The 20,204-nt window shown below is 46.5% G+C and overlaps 25 non-coding genes across 25 annotated transcripts; 4 read left to right on the top strand and 21 right to left on the bottom strand.

Annotated features, from left to right (window-relative positions):
- Nucleotides 1–783: 783 nt before the first annotated feature.
- Nucleotides 784–924, bottom strand: LOC141284157 (U4 spliceosomal RNA). Its single transcript, XR_012338362.1, has one exon. It is a non-coding gene; the product is annotated as a U4 spliceosomal RNA (small nuclear RNA).
- Nucleotides 925–1,416: 492 nt separating this feature from the next.
- trnas-gcu (transfer RNA serine (anticodon GCU)) lies at nucleotides 1,417–1,498 on the top strand. Its single transcript has one exon. It is a non-coding gene; the product is annotated as a tRNA-Ser (tRNA).
- Nucleotides 1,499–1,993: 495 nt separating this feature from the next.
- LOC141285473 (U4 spliceosomal RNA) lies at nucleotides 1,994–2,133 on the bottom strand. The gene has a single exon (XR_012338618.1). It is a non-coding gene; the product is annotated as a U4 spliceosomal RNA (small nuclear RNA).
- Nucleotides 2,134–2,719: 586 nt separating this feature from the next.
- Nucleotides 2,720–2,793, bottom strand: trnan-guu (transfer RNA asparagine (anticodon GUU)). The gene has a single exon. It is a non-coding gene; the product is annotated as a tRNA-Asn (tRNA).
- A 191-nt stretch (nucleotides 2,794–2,984) lies between these two features.
- On the bottom strand, nucleotides 2,985–3,057 carry trnak-cuu (transfer RNA lysine (anticodon CUU)). Its single transcript has one exon. It is a non-coding gene; the product is annotated as a tRNA-Lys (tRNA).
- A 1,312-nt stretch (nucleotides 3,058–4,369) lies between these two features.
- On the bottom strand, nucleotides 4,370–4,585 carry LOC141348443 (small nucleolar RNA U3). The gene has a single exon (XR_012357496.1). It is a non-coding gene; the product is annotated as a small nucleolar RNA U3 (small nucleolar RNA).
- Nucleotides 4,586–5,557: 972 nt separating this feature from the next.
- On the bottom strand, nucleotides 5,558–5,698 carry LOC141284412 (U4 spliceosomal RNA). The gene has a single exon (XR_012338420.1). It is a non-coding gene; the product is annotated as a U4 spliceosomal RNA (small nuclear RNA).
- Nucleotides 5,699–6,190: 492 nt separating this feature from the next.
- On the top strand, nucleotides 6,191–6,272 carry trnas-gcu (transfer RNA serine (anticodon GCU)). Its single transcript has one exon. It is a non-coding gene; the product is annotated as a tRNA-Ser (tRNA).
- A 495-nt stretch (nucleotides 6,273–6,767) lies between these two features.
- Nucleotides 6,768–6,907, bottom strand: LOC141285466 (U4 spliceosomal RNA). Its single transcript, XR_012338616.1, has one exon. It is a non-coding gene; the product is annotated as a U4 spliceosomal RNA (small nuclear RNA).
- A 586-nt stretch (nucleotides 6,908–7,493) lies between these two features.
- trnan-guu (transfer RNA asparagine (anticodon GUU)) lies at nucleotides 7,494–7,567 on the bottom strand. The gene has a single exon. It is a non-coding gene; the product is annotated as a tRNA-Asn (tRNA).
- A 191-nt stretch (nucleotides 7,568–7,758) lies between these two features.
- On the bottom strand, nucleotides 7,759–7,831 carry trnak-cuu (transfer RNA lysine (anticodon CUU)). The gene has a single exon. It is a non-coding gene; the product is annotated as a tRNA-Lys (tRNA).
- A 1,316-nt stretch (nucleotides 7,832–9,147) lies between these two features.
- Nucleotides 9,148–9,363, bottom strand: LOC141348483 (small nucleolar RNA U3). The gene has a single exon (XR_012357502.1). It is a non-coding gene; the product is annotated as a small nucleolar RNA U3 (small nucleolar RNA).
- Nucleotides 9,364–10,335: 972 nt separating this feature from the next.
- On the bottom strand, nucleotides 10,336–10,476 carry LOC141284145 (U4 spliceosomal RNA). The gene has a single exon (XR_012338361.1). It is a non-coding gene; the product is annotated as a U4 spliceosomal RNA (small nuclear RNA).
- A 492-nt stretch (nucleotides 10,477–10,968) lies between these two features.
- On the top strand, nucleotides 10,969–11,050 carry trnas-gcu (transfer RNA serine (anticodon GCU)). Its single transcript has one exon. It is a non-coding gene; the product is annotated as a tRNA-Ser (tRNA).
- A 495-nt stretch (nucleotides 11,051–11,545) lies between these two features.
- On the bottom strand, nucleotides 11,546–11,685 carry LOC141285450 (U4 spliceosomal RNA). The gene has a single exon (XR_012338610.1). It is a non-coding gene; the product is annotated as a U4 spliceosomal RNA (small nuclear RNA).
- A 586-nt stretch (nucleotides 11,686–12,271) lies between these two features.
- On the bottom strand, nucleotides 12,272–12,345 carry trnan-guu (transfer RNA asparagine (anticodon GUU)). Its single transcript has one exon. It is a non-coding gene; the product is annotated as a tRNA-Asn (tRNA).
- Nucleotides 12,346–12,536: 191 nt separating this feature from the next.
- On the bottom strand, nucleotides 12,537–12,609 carry trnak-cuu (transfer RNA lysine (anticodon CUU)). The gene has a single exon. It is a non-coding gene; the product is annotated as a tRNA-Lys (tRNA).
- A 1,301-nt stretch (nucleotides 12,610–13,910) lies between these two features.
- On the bottom strand, nucleotides 13,911–14,126 carry LOC141348460 (small nucleolar RNA U3). The gene has a single exon (XR_012357499.1). It is a non-coding gene; the product is annotated as a small nucleolar RNA U3 (small nucleolar RNA).
- Nucleotides 14,127–15,058: 932 nt separating this feature from the next.
- On the bottom strand, nucleotides 15,059–15,199 carry LOC141284134 (U4 spliceosomal RNA). The gene has a single exon (XR_012338360.1). It is a non-coding gene; the product is annotated as a U4 spliceosomal RNA (small nuclear RNA).
- A 486-nt stretch (nucleotides 15,200–15,685) lies between these two features.
- Nucleotides 15,686–15,767, top strand: trnas-gcu (transfer RNA serine (anticodon GCU)). The gene has a single exon. It is a non-coding gene; the product is annotated as a tRNA-Ser (tRNA).
- A 495-nt stretch (nucleotides 15,768–16,262) lies between these two features.
- On the bottom strand, nucleotides 16,263–16,402 carry LOC141285691 (U4 spliceosomal RNA). Its single transcript, XR_012338820.1, has one exon. It is a non-coding gene; the product is annotated as a U4 spliceosomal RNA (small nuclear RNA).
- Nucleotides 16,403–16,988: 586 nt separating this feature from the next.
- trnan-guu (transfer RNA asparagine (anticodon GUU)) lies at nucleotides 16,989–17,062 on the bottom strand. The gene has a single exon. It is a non-coding gene; the product is annotated as a tRNA-Asn (tRNA).
- A 191-nt stretch (nucleotides 17,063–17,253) lies between these two features.
- On the bottom strand, nucleotides 17,254–17,326 carry trnak-cuu (transfer RNA lysine (anticodon CUU)). The gene has a single exon. It is a non-coding gene; the product is annotated as a tRNA-Lys (tRNA).
- Nucleotides 17,327–18,643: 1,317 nt separating this feature from the next.
- Nucleotides 18,644–18,859, bottom strand: LOC141348582 (small nucleolar RNA U3). The gene has a single exon (XR_012357515.1). It is a non-coding gene; the product is annotated as a small nucleolar RNA U3 (small nucleolar RNA).
- An 880-nt stretch (nucleotides 18,860–19,739) lies between these two features.
- Nucleotides 19,740–19,880, bottom strand: LOC141284123 (U4 spliceosomal RNA). Its single transcript, XR_012338359.1, has one exon. It is a non-coding gene; the product is annotated as a U4 spliceosomal RNA (small nuclear RNA).
- Nucleotides 19,881–20,204: the final 324 nt, after the last annotated feature.

Raw genomic sequence — 20,204 nt, 5'->3', positions numbered from 1 at the left:
CGCGTTGTGCGAGACTGTCAACCCGTCCCGTGGGTAGGGCTTAAAGCAGGCTTAGAGATTTCTTCTGTCAGTTTTGACCCAATCTGTTTTTGGGAAGCGCAGTTTGACCCAGCAGTGCGGGCCAACAACATGTTCTGTTTTGCCGCGTGAAGGCGGTTCAATGCTTTGGACAGCGTATGGTTGAGTTGTGATTTTCCACCAATTTGGGGCACCTTTCTTATGGAAATCAAGGATGATTTCAAGGGAAAAGGCAAACTGGTGTAGCGTTTGGCTAATAAGCTAAAGCTACAAAGGATGTACCGGTGCCCCGTCGTCCGAGCAGAATCCACATTCGGCCGTAATCGGAGGTTACTACTAACGTTCGATTGTGTCTCATAGGGAGTTTGGCGCAGGGCCTCAGTGGAAAACAGGCCCTCGGCGGCTGAAAGAAAAGACGAAGAATGCATCCACATGCACATGAATCAGGAGTGTTAAATAAAGAAACCCCGCAAGATGACGAGGTGGTCCAGTGGTTAAGGCGGTGGAAGGCTAATACATTGTGCTCGACACGCATTGGAAGCTTTAGCGCCACTGAGAGCCCACCGGACCAGACAGGACCAACCTGTTTACGATGGGTAACGGTGATCTGTAATTGCGCTGCAGTTTAACGATACCTGTCTTGAGAACATATTGACAAAACAACAAGCCTTCTGGCTCTGGCGCTCTATCATCAGTAGACAGCTTTTTGGCGAGGAAAAAAAAACCTAAACGAAACAAGGCTATATTTCTCAACAAAACTCTAAGCCTCCAGAGAGGCTAGCAAAAATTGCCAAAGCTAACTGTATTTCAAGTCATCCTGGCGGGGTATTGGGTAAAGTTTTCAACCAGCAATGATCGCGCCTCGGATAAACCTCATAGGCTACAATATTGCCTCTGCGAAAGAATGCCAGCGACGGTCGTGACCTTTTCGTGCACCTACGTGGATGTGAACCGACAAGGTGGCAGCAAGCTTTAAACATGACGCACAAACAGTCTCCTGGCACGGGTTGCTGCACCGTGTTTCCACGGAACAGATTAGAGGTGTGTAAAAGACGGCTCATTCACTATTCCCTCTGTGCTCAAAACAGCCTGCTGAAAGCACGGCAGCAGCAGCTGAAAAGGTCCGCAGCATGGCCTGTCTCGGTCAGCAAGGGGACGGGGTGGCCGAGTGGTTAAAGCGATGGACTGCTAATCCATTGTGCTCTGTGCAATGGTTGGAATCCCATTCTTGTCGTTCGGTTCCTTCAGCACTGGACCTTAATCCAGGTCCTGGGGACCCCATGCTAAACTTTTTGTGTGTCCTCCTTATCTAACACACTCAGTTCAGTTCTTAGAGTTCTCTACTAATGAACTGATGATCTGAATCAGGAGTGCTAAATAAAAAATGCCACGTAAAATGACGAGGTGGCCGAGTGGTTAAGGCGATGGACTGCTAATCCATTGTGCTCTGCACGCGTGGGTTCGAATCCCATCCTCGTCGTTCGGCTCCGTTAGCAGTAGTCCTGGGGACCCCACTCTGCACTTTTTGAGTGTCCTCCTTATCTGACACACTCAGTTCAGTTCACTGAGTGCTCTACTAATGAGCTGATGGTCTGAATCGGGAGTGTTAAATAAAAGGACCACGGAAAGTGACGAGGTGGTCGAGTGGTTAAGGCGATGCAAGGCTAATCCGTTGTGCTGGGCACACCTTGGTTTGTGTGGGTTTGAATCCCATCCTCTTCATTTGATGATTTAGCACCACTGAGAGCCCACCGGAACAGACAGGCCCAACCTGTTTACGATGGGTAGCGGTGAGCTGTAATTGTGCTGTACTTTAATGATACCTGCAGCGAAGTCTTGAGAGCATATTGACAAAACAACAAATCTTCTGGCTCCGGCACGCTATGATCTGTAGACACCTCTTTGACGAGGACCAACAACCAGCCACTCCAACAAAAGGAAACAAAACGAAGCAAAACTGTCTTTTTCAAGAAGCGTCCAGAGAGACCGGCAAAAACTGTCGAAGCTGACTGTATTTCAAATCATCCCGATGGGATATCGGGGAAAGTTTTCAACCAGCAATGATCACACCTCAGATAAACCACACAAGCTACAACACTGCCTCTGCGATAGAATACCGGTGACGGTCGTGACCTTTTCGTGCACCTACGTGGATGTGAACCGACAAGGTGGTAGCAAGCTGGATGAGCCCCAGAGACAGATCATCAGTGAAGACCTCTTCACCTAGACGGCCATCGACGCAAGACTGTGAAAACCAGATCCTCTCCAATCTGACACTGTGGCAACATGGAACTTTTGCATCTACATTAATATTAGTCTGTTTCTTCTTATTCTGAGGTCACCGTAGCCGCCAGATCCATTCTGTATTCCGATCAGATGGTCACTGCAGTCCCCCGGATCCAGTCCGTACCAAGAGCAGATGGTGGATCAGCACCTTCAGCCGAATGTCAGCGGATACCATGTCAACTAGATGAGCCCTAGAGACAAATCATCAGTAAAGAATGAATCCACATGCCACAGCAAACTCGAGCTGGTGAAAATGTTCATCAAACACCCGCCGCTGACTTCTTTTAAAACAAGCCAGCTTATTGAAGGTGCACAGGATAAACGCCCTGAGAAAGCTGTGCCTCGCAACCCTAAGAACGGCATAGGCGTTAGTGGACACCTGACGCGCGTGCGTGCAAAACACCGGCATTTCACACGTCCCTGGGTGGGCTCGAACCACCAACCTTTCGGTTAACAGCCGAACGCGCTAACCGATTGCGCCACAGAGACAGCCGTTGTGTGTCTGCTGCCGCCGGATCACGGTTGTAAAAGCAAGGGTTAGGGTTAGGGATAAGAATCGCACGTACTAACAGGCTGTTTTGAAAGATGTTTCCGGAGCTCGCAAAATCCACTTAGCCTGTGCGGCGAATGGGCACGCTGGAGCCCGCCACCCTGTTGGGAAGAAAGAGAGCCAACAGAGGCGCCCAACGTGGGGCTCGAACCCACGACCCTGAGATTAAGAGTCTCATGCTCTACCGACTGAGCTAGCCGGGCTGGTTGTGGCTTCCTTCACCGGGTCGGAGGCAGTTTTCATCGGCTCCCAAATGACACAGGCGAAACGGAGGCTCTCGCGTTGTGCGAGACTGTCGAGCCGTCCCGTGGGTAGGGCTTAGAGCAGGCTTAGAGTTTTCTTCTGTCAGTTTTGACCCAATGTGTTTTTGGGAAGCGCAGTTTGACCCAGCAGTGCAGGCCAACAACATGTTCTGTCTTGCCGCGTGAAGGCGGTTCAATGCTTTGGACAGCGTATGGTTGAGATGTGATTTTCCACCAATTTGGGGCACCTTTCTTATGGAAATCAAGGATAAATCTATATAAGGATAAGGATAAATCTTCTATTTTTCGGTGGTCTTTTGAGAACACTAGATTTATATGTCAATTCCAACATAACACCGACTGTTACGCAACAGTCCCGGGATCGTTAATAGTTACGCCTCCAACATTTGCATCGCCCAATCATCGGTAACGTCAGTACATCAGTAAAACAAGGCAAGCCACTGAAGGGACACGGTTAGCTTAATGCTAGCACTAGCCTGTTACATTGCAGTACAAAAGATATCACTTACCACATAAACAGAGAGATGACTGTGCTGATGATGGTGAATGATGGAGAAATAACTGCGCTGATGATGGCGAATGATTTACAGATCCAGAGTATCACCGAGAAGCAGCTGAACTTGTGTGGTAAGAAGAGCTCCCTCTGCATTATAACTTTACACAGAGCACATGGATCACAGTAATGAGACTAAAATGTCTGCGATTCAAAACGGCAGATTCAACAAACCACATATTAAAAGCGGCTAGAGCTCCAAATTAAATATATATTTTTTATCAATGTGCCAGCTATAGAGATGAGCAGCTCTGTGAAACAGCCAATTGGAGCAGAGCTCATTAATATTCATGAAGCTTCCAAAAAAGGCAATAACAGAGCATTTCATTCTAGGGACAAATCCTAGGGTTGTAAATGGTCCTGTAAAACCGTTTCTGGAGATTGTTTGCCCTTTCCTATGCCATATACCTTCTATGTAGACATCAAAGAACAAATTAAAATATTCTCTCAATGCATTTTATGGCAACTTTAAGTTGATAGAACCAGCTGACATCTTATCCTGACATTCTGAATCTCAAGGATGGTGACACCCACCACCAAAAATGTAAAAAAAAAAAAAAAAAAAAAAAAAAAAAGTAGTTTCATCAGATATACACCAATTATGAGCTAAACAATTAATTACAAACAGAATCATATCCGATGTTCAATCGATCGCAACTACTCACAAGATTTTTAATCTGATATTTACAATTTTCAAAGACCACTCTGATCATACTCTCTTCTTCTATGCTGCATAAACGCCACACAGAACGTTCATCAATGGTGTGGAACATATGAAATAAACAACTACTCCACACCCGATTCACGCTCAGTAAAGAGCATCAAAGCTCATCATCGTAGTTTGGGAGACACTACACTTTTGAAACACATTTCCTAGTTAAAAACTATAGAAATGATCCCTGAAAGTATAATCTTGACCTCCATTTTGCAAAACCAGCTTAGGCGACTTCTGACACTTTGAGTCTCAGAGATGGTGACAACCTAACAACAGAGATGAGAAAAGTTACATCTGAAACATCATTAGAGTCCTAAAAATTTTTTTGTAATTTTAGTCGGATGCAGTTTTCATCGGCCCCCAAATTACACAGGCGAAACTGAGGCTCTCGCGTTGTGCGAGACTGTCAACCCGTCCCGTGGGTAGGGCTTAAAGCAGGCTTAGAGATTTCTTCTGTCAGTTTTGACCCAATCTGTTTTTGGGAAGCGCAGTTTGACCCAGCAGTGCGGGCCAACAACATGTTCTGTTTTGCCGCGTGAAGGCGGTTCAATGCTTTGGACAGCGTATGGTTGAGTTGTGATTTTCCACCAATTTGGGGCACCTTTCTTATGGAAATCAAGGATGATTTCAAGGGAAATGGCAAACTGGTGTAGCGTTTGGCTAATAAGCTAAAGCTACAAAGGATGTACCGGTGCCCCGTCGTCCGAGCAGAATCCACATTCGGCCGTAATCGGAGGTTACTACTAACGTTCGATTGTGTCTCATAGGGAGTTTGGCGCAGGGCCTCAGTGGAAAACAGGCCCTCGGCGGCTGAAAGAAAAGACGAAGAATGCATCCACATGCACATGAATCAGGAGTGTTAAATAAAGAAACCCCGCAAGATGACGAGGTGGTCCAGTGGTTAAGGCGGTGCAAGGCTAATACATTGTGCTCGACACGCATTGGAAGCTATAGCGCCACTGAGAGCCCACCGGACCAGACAGGACCAACCTGTTTACGATGGGTAACGGTGATCTGTAATTGCGCTGCAGTTTAACGATACCTGTCTTGAGAACATATTGACAAAACAACAAGCCTTCTGGCTCTGGCGCTCTATCATCAGTAGACAGCTTTTTGGCGAGGAAAAAAAAACCTAAACGAAACAAGGCTATATTTCTCAACAAAACTCTAAGCCTCCAGAGAGGCTAGCAAAAATTGCCAAAGCTAACTGTATTTCAAGTCATCCTGGCGGGGTATTGGGTAAAGTTTTCAACCAGCAATGATCGCGCCTCGGATAAACCTCATAGGCTACAATATTGCCTCTGCTAAAGAATGCCAGCGACGGTCGTGACCTTTTCGTGCACCTACGTGGATGTGAACCGACAAGGTGGCAGCAAGCTTTAAACATGACGCACAAACAGTCTCCTGGCACGGGTTGCTGCACCGTGTTTCCACGGAACAGATTAGAGGTGTGTAAAAGACGGCTCATTCACTATTCCCTCTGTGCTCAAAACAGCCTGCTGAAAGCACGGCAGCAGCAGCTGAAAAGGTCCGCAGCATGGCCTGTCTCGGTCAGCAAGGGGACGGGGTGGCCGAGTGGTTAAAGCGATGGACTGCTAATCCATTGTGCTCTGTGCAATGGTTGGAATCCCATTCTTGTCGTTCGGTTCCTTCAGCACTGGACCTTAATCCAGGTCCTGGGGACCCCATGCTAAACTTTTTGTGTGTCCTCCTTATCTAACACACTCAGTTCAGTTCTTAGAGTTCTCTACTAATGAAATGATGATCTGAATCAGGAGTGCTAAATAAAACATGCCACGTAAAATGACGAGGTGGCCGAGTGGTTAAGGCGATGGACTGCTAATCCATTGTGCTCTGCACGCGTGGGTTCGAATCCCATCCTCGTCGTTCGGCTCCGTTAGCAGTAGTCCTGGGGACCCCACTCTGCACTTTTTGAGTGTCCTCCTTATCTGACACACTCAGTTCAGTTCACTGAGTGCTCTACTAATGAGCTGATGGTCTGAATCGGGAGTGTTAAATAAAAGGACCACGGAAAGTGACGAGGTGGTCGAGTGGTTAAGGCGATGCAAGGCTAATCCGTTGTGCTGGGCACACCTTGGTTTGTGTGGGTTTGAATCCCATCCTCTTCATTTGATGATTTAGCACCACTGAGAGCCCACCGGAACAGACAGGCCCAACCTGTTTACGATGGGTAGCGGTGAGCTGTAATTGTGCTGTACTTTAATGATACCTGCAGCGAAGTCTTGAGAGCATATTGACAAAACAACAAATCTTCTGGCTCCGGCACGCTATGATCTGTAGACACCTCTTTGACGAGGACCAACAACCAGCCACTCCAACAAAAGGAAACAAAACGAAGCAAAACTGTCTTTTTCAAGAAGCGTCCAGAGAGACCGGCAAAAACTGTCGAAGCTGACTGTATTTCAAATCATCCCGATGGGATATCGGGGAAAGTTTTCAACCAGCAATGATCACACCTCAGATAAACCACACAAGCTACAACACTGCCTCTGCGATAGAATACCGGTGACGGTCGTGACCTTTTCGTGCACCTACGTGGATGTGAACCGACAAGGTGGTAGCAAGCTGGATGAGCCCCAGAGACAGATCATCAGTGAAGACCTCTTCACCTAGACGGCCATCGACGCAAGACTGTGAAAACCAGATCCTCTCCAATCTGACACTGTGGCAACATGGAACTTTTGCATCTACATTAATATTAGTCTGTTTCTTCTTATTCTGAGGTCACCGTAGCCGCCAGATCCATTCTGTATTCCGATCAGATGGTCACTGCAGTCCCCCGGATCCAGTCCGTACCAAGAGCAGATGGTGGATCAGCACCTTCAGCCGAATGTCAGCGGATACCATGTCAACTAGATGAGCCCTAGAGACAAATCATCAGTAAAGAATGAATCCACATGCCACAGCAAACTCGAGCTGGTGAAAATGTTCATCAAACACCCGCCGCTGACTTCTTTTAAAACAAGCCAGCTTATTGAAGGTGCACAGGATAAACGCCCTGAGAAAGCTGTGCCTCGCAACCCTAAGAACGGCATAGGCGTTAGTGGACACCTGACGCGCGTGCGTGCAAAACACCGGCATTTCACACGTCCCTGGGTGGGCTCGAACCACCAACCTTTCGGTTAACAGCCGAACGCGCTAACCGATTGCGCCACAGAGACAGCCGTTGTGTGTCTGCTGCCGCCGGATCACGGTTGTAAAAGCAAGGGTTAGGGTTAGGGATTAGAATCGCACGTACTAACAGGCTGTTTTGAAAGATGTTTCCGGAGCTCGCAAAATCCACTTAGCCTGTGCGGCGAATGGGCACGCTGGAGCCCGCCACCCTGTTGGGAAGAAAGAGAGCCAACAGAGGTGCCCAACGTGGGGCTCGAACCCACGACCCTGAGATTAAGAGTCTCATGCTCTACCGACTGAGCTAGCCGGGCTGGTTGTGGCTTCCTTCACCGGGTCGGAGGCAGTTTTCATCGGCTCCCAAATGACACAGGCGAAACGGAGGCTCTCGCGTTGTGCGAGACTGTCGAGCCGTCCCGTGGGTAGGGCTTAGAGCAGGCTTAGAGTTTTCTTCTGTCAGTTTTGACCCAATGTGTTTTTGGGAAGCGCAGTTTGACCCAGCAGTGCAGGCCAACAACATGTTCTGTCTTGCCGCGTGAAGGCGGTTCAATGCTTTGGACAGCGTATGGTTGAGATGTGATTTTCCACCAATTTGGGGCACCTTTCTTATGGAAATCAAGGATAAATCTATATAAGGATAAGGATAAATCTTCTATTTTTCGGTGGTCTTTTGAGAACACTAGATTTATATGTCAATTCCAACATAACACCGACTGTTACGCAACAGTCCCGGGATCGTTAATAGTTACGCCTCCAACATTTGCATCGCCCAATCATCGGTAACGTCAGTACATCAGTAAAACAAGGCAAGCCACTGAAGGGACACGGTTAGCTTAATGCTAGCACTAGCCTGTTACATTGCAGTACAAAAGATATCACTTACCACATAAACAGAGAGATGACTGTGCTGATGATGGTGAATGATGGAGAAATAACTGCGCTGATGATGGCGAATGATTTACAGATCCAGAGTATCACCGAGAAGCAGCTGAACTTGTGTGGTAAGAAGAGCTCCCTCTGCATTATAACTTTACACAGAGCACATGGATCACAGTAATGAGACTAAAATGTCTGCGATTCAAAACGGCAGATTCAACAAACCACATATTAAAAGCGGCTAGAGCTCCTAATTAAATATATATTTTTTATCAATGTGCCAGCTATAGAGATGAGCAGCTCTGTGAAACAGCCAATTGGAGCAGAGCTCATTAATATTCATGAAGCTTCCAAAAAAGGCAATAACAGAGCATTTCATTCTAGGGACAAATCCTAGGGTTGTAAATGGTCCTGTAAAACCGTTTCTGGAGATTGTTTGCCCTTTCCTATGCCATATACCTTCTATGTGGATATCAAAGAACAAATTAAAATATTCTCTCAATGCATTTTATGGCAACTTTAAGTTGATAGAACCAGCTGACATCTTATCCTGACATTCTGAATCTCAAGGATGGTGACACCCACCACCAAAAATGTAAAAAAAAAAAAAAAAAAAAAAAAAAAAAAAAAGTAGTTTCATCAGATATACACCAATTATGAGCTAAACAATTAATTACAAACAGAATCATATCCGATGTTCAATCGATCGCAACTACTCACAAGATTTTTAATCTGATATTTACAATTTTCAAAGACCACTCTGATCATACTCTCTTCTTCTATGCTGCATAAACGCCACACAGAACGTTCATCAATGGTGTGGAACATATGAAATAAACAACTACTCCACACCCGATTCACGCTCAGTAAAGAGTATCAAAGCTCATCATCGTAGTTTGGGAGACACTACACTTTTGAAACACATTTCTTAGTTAAAAACTATAGAAATGATCTCTGAAAGTATAATCTTGACCTCCATTTTGCAAAACCAGCTTAGGCGACTTCTGACACTTTGAGTCTCAGAGATGGTGACAACCTAACAACAGAGATGAGAAAAGTTACATCTGAAACATCATTAGAGTCCTAAAAATTTTTTTGTAATTTTAGTCGGATGCAGTTTTCATCGGCCCCCAAATTACACAGGCGAAACTGAGGCTCTCGCGTTGTGCGAGACTGTCAACCCGTCCCGTGGGTAGGGCTTAAAGCAGGCTTAGAGATTTCTTCTGTCAGTTTTGACCCAATCTGTTTTTGGGAAGCGCAGTTTGACCCAGCAGTGCGGGCCAACAACATGTTCTGTTTTGCCGCGTGAAGGCGGTTCAATGCTTTGGACAGCGTATGGTTGAGTTGTGATTTTCCACCAATTTGGGGCACCTTTCTTATGGAAATCAAGGATGATTTCAAGGGAAAAGGCAAACTGGTGTAGCGTTTGGCTAATAAGCTAAAGCTACAAAGGATGTACCGGTGCCCCGTCGTCCGAGCAGAATCCACATTCGGCCGTAATCGGAGGTTACTACTAACGTTCGATTGTGTCTCATAGGGAGTTTGGCGCAGGGCCTCAGTGGAAAACAGGCCCTCGGCGGCTGAAAGAAAAGACGAAGAATGCATCCACATGCACATGAATCAGGAGTGTTAAATAAAGAAACCCCGCAAGATGACGAGGTGGTCCAGTGGTTAAGGCGGTGGAAGGCTAATACATTGTGCTCGACACGCATTGGAAGCTTTAGCGCCACTGAGAGCCCACCGGACCAGACAGGACCAACCTGTTTACGATGGGTAACGGTGATCTGTAATTGCGCTGCAGTTTAACGATACCTGTCTTGAGAACATATTGACAAAACAACAAGCCTTCTGGCTCTGGCGCTCTATCATCAGTAGACAGCTTTTTGGCGAGGAAAAAAAAACCTAAACGAAACAAGGCTATATTTCTCAACAAAACTCTAAGCCTCCAGAGAGGCTAGCAAAAATTGCCAAAGCTAACTGTATTTCAAGTCATCCTGGCGGGGTATTGGGTAAAGTTTTCAACCAGCAATGATCGCGCCTCGGATAAACCTCATAGGCTACAATATTGCCTCTGCGAAAGAATGCCAGCGACGGTCGTGACCTTTTCGTGCACCTACGTGGATGTGAACCGACAAGGTGGCAGCAAGCTTTAAACATGACGCACAAACAGTCTCCTGGCACGGGTTGCTGCACCGTGTTTCCACGGAACAGATTAGAGGTGTGTAAAAGACGGCTCATTCACTATTCCCTCTGTGCTCAAAACAGCCTGCTGAAAGCACGGCAGCAGCAGCTGAAAAGGTCCGCAGCATGGCCTGTCTCGGTCAGCAAGGGGACGGGGTGGCCGAGTGGTTAAAGCGATGGACTGCTAATCCATTGTGCTCTGTGCAATGGTTGGAATCCCATTCTTGTCGTTCGGTTCCTTCAGCACTGGACCTTAATCCAGGTCCTGGGGACCCCATGCTAAACTTTTTGTGTGTCCTCCTTATCTAACACACTCAGTTCAGTTCTTAGAGTTCTCTACTAATGAACTGATGATCTGAATCAGGAGTGCTAAATAAAAAATGCCACGTAAAATGACGAGGTGGCCGAGTGGTTAAGGCGATGGACTGCTAATCCATTGTGCTCTGCACGCGTGGGTTCGAATCCCATCCTCGTCGTTCGGCTCCGTTAGCAGTAGTCCTGGGGACCCCACTCTGCACTTTTTGAGTGTCCTCCTTATCTGACACACTCAGTTCAGTTCACTGAGTGCTCTACTAATGAGCTGATGGTCTGAATCGGGAGTGTTAAATAAAAGGACCACGGAAAGTGACGAGGTGGTCGAGTGGTTAAGGCGATGCAAGGCTAATCCGTTGTGCTGGGCACACCTTGGTTTGTGTGGGTTTGAATCCCATCCTCTTCATTTGATGATTTAGCACCACTGAGAGCCCACCGGAACAGACAGGCCCAACCTGTTTACGATGGGTAGCGGTGAGCTGTAATTGTGCTGTACTTTAATGATACCTGCAGCGAAGTCTTGAGAGCATATTGACAAAACAACAAATCTTCTGGCTCCGGCACGCTATGATCTGTAGACACCTCTTTGACGAGGACCAACAACCAGCCACTCCAACAAAAGGAAACAAAACGAAGCAAAACTGTCTTTTTCAAGAAGCGTCCAGAGAGACCGGCAAAAACTGTCGAAGCTGACTGTATTTCAAATCATCCCGATGGGATATCGGGGAAAGTTTTCAACCAGCAATGATCACACCTCAGATAAACCACACAAGCTACAACACTGCCTCTGCGATAGAATACCGGTGACGGTCGTGACCTTTTCGTGCACCTACGTGGATGTGAACCGACAAGGTGGTAGCAAGCTGGATGAGCCCCAGAGACAGATCATCAGTGAAGACCTCTTCACCTAGACGGCCATCGACGCAAGACTGTGAAAACCAGATCCTCTCCAATCTGACACTGTGGCAACATGGAACTTTTGCATCTACATTAATATTAGTCTGTTTCTTCTTATTCTGAGGTCACCGTAGCCGCCAGATCCATTCTGTATTCCGATCAGATGGTCACTGCAGTCCCCCGGATCCAGTCCGTACCAAGAGCAGATGGTGGATCAGCACCTTCAGCCGAATGTCAGCGGATACCATGTCAACTAGATGAGCCCTAGAGACAAATCATCAGTAAAGAATGAATCCACATGCCACAGCAAACTCGAGCTGGTGAAAATGTTCATCAAACACCCGCCGCTGACTTCTTTTAAAACAAGCCAGCTTATTGAAGGTGCACAGGATAAACGCCCTGAGAAAGCTGTGCCTCGCAACCCTAAGAACGGCATAGGCGTTAGTGGACACCTGACGCGCGTGCGTGCAAAACACCGGCATTTCACACGTCCCTGGGTGGGCTCGAACCACCAACCTTTCGGTTAACAGCCGAACGCGCTAACCGATTGCGCCACAGAGACAGCCGTTGTGTGTCTGCTGCCGCCGGATCACGGTTGTAAAAGCAAGGGTTAGGGTTAGGGATAAGAATCGCACGTACTAACAGGCTGTTTTGAAAGATGTTTCCGGAGCTCGCAAAATCCACTTAGCCTGTGCGGCGAATGGGCACGCTGGAGCCCGCCACCCTGTTGGGAAGAAAGAGAGCCAACAGAGGCGCCCAACGTGGGGCTCGAACCCACGACCCTGAGATTAAGAGTCTCATGCTCTACCGACTGAGCTAGCCGGGCTGGTTGTGGCTTCCTTCACCGGGTCGGAGGCAGTTTTCATCGGCTCCCAAATGACACAGGCGAAACGGAGGCTCTCGCGTTGTGCGAGACTGTCGAGCCGTCCCGTGGGTAGGGCTTAGAGCAGGCTTAGAGTTTTCTTCTGTCAGTTTTGACCCAATGTGTTTTTGGGAAGCGCAGTTTGACCCAGCAGTGCAGGCCAACAACATGTTCTGTCTTGCCGCGTGAAGGCGGTTCAATGCTTTGGACAGCGTATGGTTGAGATGTGATTTTCCACCAATTTGGGGCACCTTTCTTATGGAAATCAAGGATAAATCTATATAAGGATAAGGATAAATCTTCTATTTTTCGGTGGTCTTTTGAGAACACTAGATTTATATGTCAATTCCAACATAACACCGACTGTTACGCAACAGTCCCGGGATCGTTAATAGTTACGCCTCCAACATTTGCATCGCCCAATCATCGGTAACGTCAGTACATCAGTAAAACAAGGCAAGCCACTGAAGGGACACGGTTAGCTTAATGCTAGCACTAGCCTGTTACATTGCAGTACAAAAGATATCACTTACCACATAAACAGAGAGATGACTGTGCTGATGATGGTGAATGATGGAGAAATAACTGCGCTGATGATGGCGAATGATTTACAGATCCAGAGTATCACCGAGAAGCAGCTGAACTTGTGTGGTAAGAAGAGCTCCCTCTGCATTATAACTTTACACAGAGCACATGGATCACAGTAATGAGACTAAAATGTCTGCGATTCAAAACGGCAGATTCAACAAACCACATATTAAAAGCGGCTAGAGCTCCTAATTAAATATATATTTTTTATCAATGTGCCAGCTATAGAGATGAGCAGCTCTGTGAAACAGCCAATTGGAGCAGAGCTCATTAATATTCATGAAGCTTCCAAAAAAGGCAATAACAGAGCATTTCATTCTAGGGACAAATCCTAGGGTTGTAAATGGTCCTGTAAAACCGTTTCTGGAGATTGTTTGCCCTTTCCTATGCCATATACCTTCTATGTAGATATCAAAGAACAAATTAAAATATTCTCTCAATGCATTTTATGGCAACTTTAAGTTGATAGAACCAGCTGACATCTTATCCTGACATTCTGAATCTCAAGGATGGTGACACCCACCACCAAAAATGTAAAAAAAAAAAAAAAAAAGTAGTTTCATCAGATATACACCAATTATGAGCTAAACAATTAATTACAAACAGAATCATATCCGATGTTCAATCGATCGCAACTACTCACAAGATTTTTAATCTGATATTTACAATTTTCAAAGACCACTCTGATCATACTCTCTTCTTCTATGCTGCATAAACGCCACACAGAACGTTCATCAATGGTGTGGAACATATGAAATAAACAACTACTCCACACCCGATTCACGCTCAGTAAAGAGTATCAAAGCTCATCATCGTAGTTTGGGAGACACTACACTTTTGAAACACATTTCCTAGCTAAAAACTATAGAAATGATCCCTGAAAGTATAATCTTGACCTCCATTTTGCAAAACCAGCTTAGGCGACTTCTGACACTTTGAGTCTCAGAGATGGTGACAACCTAACAACAGAGATGAGAAAAGTTACATCTGAAACATCATTAGAGTCCTAAAATTTTTTTTTTAATTTTAGTCGGATGCAGTTTTCATCGGCCCCCAAATTACACAGGCGAAACTGAGGCTCTCGCGTTGTGCGAGACTGTCAACCCGTCCCGTGGGTAGGGCTTAAAGCAGGCTTAGAGATTTCTTCTGTCAGTTTTGACCCAATCTGTTTTTGGGAAGCGCAGTTTGACCCAGCAGTGCGGGCCAACAACATGTTCTGTTTTGCCGCGTGAAGGCGGTTCAATGCTTTGGACAGCGTATGGTTGAGTTGTGATTTTCCACCAATTTGGGGCACCTTTCTTATGGAAATCAAGGATGATTTCAAGGGAAAAGGCAAACTGGTGTAGCGTTTGGCTAATAAGCTAAAGCTACAAAGGATGTATCGGTGCCCCGTCGTCCGAGCAGAATCCACATTCGGCCGTAATCGGAGGTTACTACTAACGTTCGATTGTGTCTCATAGGGAGTTTGGCGCAGGGCCTCAGTGGAAAACAGGCCCTCGGCGGCTGAAAGAAAAGACAAAGAATGCATCCACATGCACATGAATCAGGAGTGTTAAATAAAGAAACCCCGCAAGATGACGAGGTGGTCCAGTGGTTAAGGCGGTGGAAGGCTAATACATTGTGCTCGACACGCATTGGAAGCTTTAGCGCCAATGCAACGGGTTGATCTGTAATTGCGCTGCAGTTTAACGATACCTGTCTTGAGAACATATTGACAAAACAACAAGCCTTCTGGCTCTGGCGCTCTATCATCAGTAGACAGCTTTTTGGCGAGGAAAAAAAAACCTAAACGAAACAAGGCTATATTTCTCAACAAAACTCTAAGCCTCCAGAGAGGCTAGCAAAAATTGCCAAAGCTAACTGTATTTCAAGTCATCCTGGCGGGGTATTGGGTAAAGTTTTCAACCAGCAATGATCGCGCCTCGGATAAACCTCATAGGCTACAATATTGCCTCTGCGAAAGAATGCCAGCGACGGTCGTGACCTTTTCGTGCACCTACGTGGATGTGAACCGACAAGGTGGCAGCAAGCTTTAAACATGACGCACAAACAGTCTCCTGGCACGGGTTGCTGCACCGTGTTTCCACGGAACAGATTAGAGGTGTGTAAAAGACGGCTCATTCACTATTCCCTCTGTGCTCAAAACAGCCTGCTGAAAGCACGGCAGCAGCAGCTGAAAAGGTCCGCAGCATGGCCTGTCTCGGTCAGCAAGGGGTGGCCGAGTGGTTAAAGCGATGGACTGCTAATCCATTGTGCTCTGTGCAATGGTTGGAATCCCATTCTTGTCGTTCGGTTCCTTCAGCACTGGACCTTAATCCAGGTCCTGGGGACCCCATGCTAAACTTTTTGTGTGTCCTCCTTATCTAACACACTCAGTTCAGTTCTTAGAGTTCTCTACTAATGAACTGATGATCTGAATCAGGAGTGCTAAATAAATAATGCCACGTAAAATGACGAGGTGGCCGAGTGGTTAAGGCGATGGACTGCTAATCCATTGTGCTCTGCACGCGTGGGTTCGAATCCCATCCTCGTCGTTCGGCTCCGTTAGCAGTAGTCCTGGGGACCCCACTCTGCACTTTTTGAGTGTCCTCCTTATCTGACACACTCAGTTCAGTTCACTGAGTGCTCTACTAATGAGCTGATGGTCTGAATCGGGAGTGTTAAATAAAAGGACCACGGAAAGTGACGAGGTGGTCGAGTGGTTAAGGCGATGCAAGGCTAATCCGTTGTGCTGGGCACACCTTGGTTTGTGTGGGTTTGAATCCCATCCTCTTCATTTGATGATTTAGCACCACTGAGAGCCCACCGGAACAGACAGGCCCAACCTGTTTACGATGGGTAGCGGTGAGATGTAATTGTGCTGTACTTTAATGATACCTGCAGCGAAGTCTTGAGAGCATATTGACAAAACAACAAATCTTCTGGCTCCGGCACGCTATGATCTGTAGACACCTCTTTGACGAGGACCAACAACCAGCCACTCCAACAAAAGGAAACAAAACGAAGCAAAACTGTCTTTTTCAAGAAGCGTCCAGAGAGACCGGCAAAAACTGTCGAAGCTGACTGTGTTTCAAATCATCCCGATGGGATATCGGGGAAAGTTTTCAACCAGCAATGATCACACCTCAGATAAACCACACAAGCTACAACACTGCCTCTGCGATAGAATACCGGTGACGGTCGTGACCTTTTCGTGCACCTACATGGATGTGAACCGACAAGGTGGTAGCAAGCTGGATGAGCCCCAGAGACAGATCATCAGTGAAGACCTCTTCACCTAGACGGCCATCGACGCAAGACTGTGAAAACCAGATCCTCTCCAATCTGACACTGTGGCAACATGGAACTTTTGCATCTACATTAATATTAGTCTGTTTCTTCTTATTCTGAGGTCACCGTAGCCGCCAGATCCATTCTGTATTCCGATCAGATGGTCACTGCAGTCCCCCGGATCCAGTCCGTACCAAGAGCAGATGGTGGATCAGCACCTTCAGCCGAATGTCAGCGGATACCATGTCAACTAGATGAGCCCTAGAGACAAATCATCAGTAAAGAATGAATCCACATGCCACAGCAAACTCGAGCTGGTGAAAATGTTCATCAAACACCCGCCGCTGACTTCTTTTAAAACAAGCCAGCTTATTGAAGGTGCACAGGATAAACGCCCTGAGAAAGCTGTGCCTCGCAACCCTAAGAACGGCATAGGCGTTAGTGGACACCTGACGCGCGTGCGTGCAAAACACCGGCATTTCACACGTCCCTGGGTGGGCTCGAACCACCAACCTTTCGGTTAACAGCCGAACGCGCTAACCGATTGCGCCACAGAGACAGCCGTTGTGTGTCTGCTGCCGCCGGATCACGGTTGTAAAAGCAAGGGTTAGGGTTAGGGATTAGAATCGCACGTACTAACAGGCTGTTTTGAAAGATGTTTCCGGAGCTCGCAAAATCCACTTAGCCTGTGCGGCGAATGGGCACGCTGGAGCCCGCCACCCTGTTGGGAAGAAAGAGAGCCAACAGAGGCGCCCAACGTGGGGCTCGAACCCACGACCCTGAGATTAAGAGTCTCATGCTCTACCGACTGAGCTAGCCGGGCTGGTTGTGGCTTCCTTCAGCGGGTCGGAGGCAGTTTTCATCGGCTCCCAAATGACACAGGCGAAACGGAGGCTCTCGCGTTGTGCGAGACTGTCGAGCCGTCCCGTGGGTAGGGCTTAGAGCAGGCTTAGAGTTTTCTTCTGTCAGTTTTGACCCAATGTGTTTTTGGGAAGCGCAGTTTGACCCAGCAGTGCAGGCCAACAACATGTTCTGTCTTGCCGCGTGAAGGCGGTTCAATGCTTTGGACAGCGTATGGTTGAGATGTGATTTTCCACCAATTTGGGGCACCTTTCTTATGGAAATCAAGGATAAATCTATATAAGGATAAGGATAAATCTTCTATTTTTCGGTGGTCTTTTGAGAACACTAGATTTATATGTCAATTCCAACATAACACCGACTGTTACGCAACAGTCCCGGGATCGTTAATAGTTACGCCTCCAACATTTGCATCGCCCAATCATCGGTAACGTCAGTACATCAGTAAAACAAGGCAAGCCACTGAAGGGACACGGTTAGCTTAATGCTAGCACTAGCCTGTTACATTGCAGTACAAAAGATATCACTTACCACATAAACAGAGAGATGACTGTGCTGATGATGGTGAATGATGGAGAAATAACTGCGCTGATGATGGCGAATGATTTACAGATCCAGAGTATCACCGAGAAGCAGCTGAACTTGTGTGGTAAGAAGAGCTCCCTCTGCATTATAACTTTACACAGAGCACATGGATCACAGTAATGAGACTAAAATGTCTGCGATTCAAAACGGCAGATTCAACAAACCACATATTAAAAGCGGCTAGAGCTCCAAATTAAATATATATTTTTTATCAATGTGCCAGCTATAGAGATGAGCAGCTCTGTGAAACAGCCAATTGGAGCAGAGCTCATTAATATTCATGAAGCTTCCAAAAAAGGCAATAACAGAGCATTTCATTCTAGGGACAAATCCTAGGGTTGTAAATGGTCCTGTAAAACCGTTTCTGGAGATTGTTTGCCCTTTCCTATGCCATATACCTTCTATGTAGACATCAAAGAACAAATTAAAATATTCTCTCAATGCATTTTATGGCAACTTTAAGTTGATAGAACCAGCTGACATCTTATCCTGACATTCTGAATCTCAAGGATGGTGACACCCACCACCAAAAATGTAAAAAAAAAAAAAAAAAAAAAAAAAAAAGAAAAAGTAGTTTCATCAGATATACACCAATTATGAGCTAAACAATTAATTACAAACAGAATCATATCCGATGTTCAATCGATCGCAACTACTCACAAGATTTTTAATCTGATATTTACAATTTTCAAAGACCACTCTGATCATACTCTCTTCTTCTATGCTGCATAAACGCCACACAGAACGTTCATCAATGGTGTGGAACATATGAAATAAACAACTACTCCACACCCGATTCACGCTCAGTAAAGAGTATCAAAGCTCATCATCGTAGTTTGGGAGACACTACATTTTTGAAACACATTTCCTAGCTAAAAACTATAGAAATGATCCCTGAAAGTATAATCCTGACCTCCATTTTGCAAAACCAGCTTAGGCGACTTCTGACACTTTGAGTCTCAGAGATGGTGACAACCTAACAACAGAGATGAGAAAAGTTACATCTGAAACATCATTAGAGTCCTAAAATTTTTTTTTTAATTTTAGTCGGATGCAGTTTTCATCGGCCCCCAAATTACACAGGCGAAACTGAGGCTCTCGCGTTGTGCGAGACTGTCAACCCGTCCCGTGGGTAGGGCTTAAAGCAGGCTTAGAGATTTCTTCTGTCAGTTTTGACCCAATCTGTTTTTGGGAAGCGCAGTTTGACCCAGCAGTGCGGGCCAACAACATGTTCTGTTTTGCCGCGTGAAGGCGGTTCAATGCTTTGGACAGCGTATGGTTGAGTTGTGATTTTCCACCAATTTGGGGCACCTTTCTTATGGAAATCAAGGATGATTTCAAGGGAAAAGGCAAACTGGTGTAGCGTTTGGCTAATAAGCTAAAGCTACAAAGGATGTACCGGTGCCCCGTCGTCCGAGCAGAATCCACATTCGGCCGTAATCGGAGGTTACATCCACATGCACATGAATCAGGAGTGTTAAATAAAGAAACCCCGCAAGATGACGAGGTGGTCCAGTGGTTAAGGCGGTGGAAGGCTAATACATTGTGCTCGACACGCATTGGAAGCTTTAGCGCCACTGAGAGCCCACCGGACCAGACAGGACCAACCTGTTTACGATGGGTAACGGTGATCTGTAATTGCGCTGCAGTTTAACGATACCTGTCTTGAGAACATATTGACAAAACAACAAGCCTTCTGGCTCTGGCGCTCTATCATCAGTAGACAGCTTTTTGGCGAGGAAAAAAAAACCTAAACGAAACAAGGCTATATTTCTCAACAAAACTCTAAGCCTCCAGAGAGGCTAGCAAAAATTGCCAAAGCTAACTGTATTTCAAGTCATCCTGGCGGGGTATTGGGTAAAGTTTTCAACCAGCAATGATCGCGCCTCGGATAAACCTCATAGGCTACAATATTGCCTCTGCGAAAGAATGCCAGCGACGGTCGTGACCTTTTCGTGCACCTACGTGGATGTGAACCGACAAGGTGGCAGCAAGCTTTAAACATGACGCACAAACAGTCTCCTGGCACGGGTTGCTGCACCGTGTTTCCACGGAACAGATTAGAGGTGTGTAAAAGACGGCTCATTCACTATTCCCTCTGTGCTCAAAACAGCCTGCTGAAAGCACGGCAGCAGCAGCTGAAAAGGTCCGCAGCATGGCCTGTCTCGGTCAGCAAGGGGACGGGGTGGCCGAGTGGTTAAAGCGATGGACTGCTAATCCATTGTGCTCTGTGCAATGGTTGGAATCCCATTCTT

The sequence above is a fragment of the Garra rufa genome, chromosome 1, assembly GCF_049309525.1.
Source record: "Garra rufa chromosome 1, GarRuf1.0, whole genome shotgun sequence".
Classification (NCBI taxonomy): Eukaryota; Metazoa; Chordata; class Actinopteri; order Cypriniformes; family Cyprinidae; genus Garra; species Garra rufa.
Note: the sequence above shows the minus strand (reverse complement) of the source record. Positions and strands in the feature narration are given on the sequence as shown.